The following is a 494-nucleotide window of genomic DNA, read 5'->3' on the forward strand; positions in this document are numbered from 1 at the left end:
TGTGCAATCACCAAAATATTTTCTCTTCTAGAATAAAAATAAGAATGGTGGAGGAGATAATGCCAACAAGATCAAAGCTGTAGATAGAGAAAGTAATTTCCAAATTTTACCACATTTTTCCCCCAGATTTACAGTCATGCACTTAGGAAATGTAGTCCAGACTGTCTGGGCACATAGATATTTCTGTATAATACATAAATATCAGAGTAGAATGAATAAAGCATTTTCCATGAACAGTCATTTGAATTTTAATAGAAATTTTACTTCAATCTCAATTTTTTCATTACTGAGCAACTGACATTTCTAGGAAAAATAGTTTCAAAAAGTGGTACTCTAAACTTTCTATTCAGCTAAATTTCATATATTTAGATACTTAAAATTATTGTTACCTAAATTCTAATAAATTAATTTAGAACCAGCGCTATGCTGACTGTCCAGATGAGAGAAACAATGAGATGTCTTTCATCTTTCCAGCATTAATAACCATAAATTTA

The 494-nt window shown here is 29.8% G+C and overlaps 1 long non-coding RNA gene across 1 annotated transcript in view; it reads right to left on the bottom strand.

Annotated features, from left to right (window-relative positions):
* The window catches only part of LOC108447233, a 12,923-nt gene extending 12,901 nt beyond the window's left edge, over positions 1-22 (bottom strand). The window contains exon 1 of the long non-coding RNA XR_001862672.1: positions 12-22. This is a non-coding gene — a long non-coding RNA (uncharacterized LOC108447233). The remainder of the gene's footprint in view (positions 1-11) is intronic.
* Between the last annotated feature and the right edge of the window lie 472 nt (positions 23-494).

Source organism: Corvus brachyrhynchos, unplaced genomic scaffold (genome assembly GCF_000691975.1).
Source record: "Corvus brachyrhynchos isolate BGI_N302 unplaced genomic scaffold, ASM69197v1 scaffold66, whole genome shotgun sequence".
Classification (NCBI taxonomy): domain Eukaryota; kingdom Metazoa; phylum Chordata; class Aves; order Passeriformes; family Corvidae; genus Corvus; species Corvus brachyrhynchos.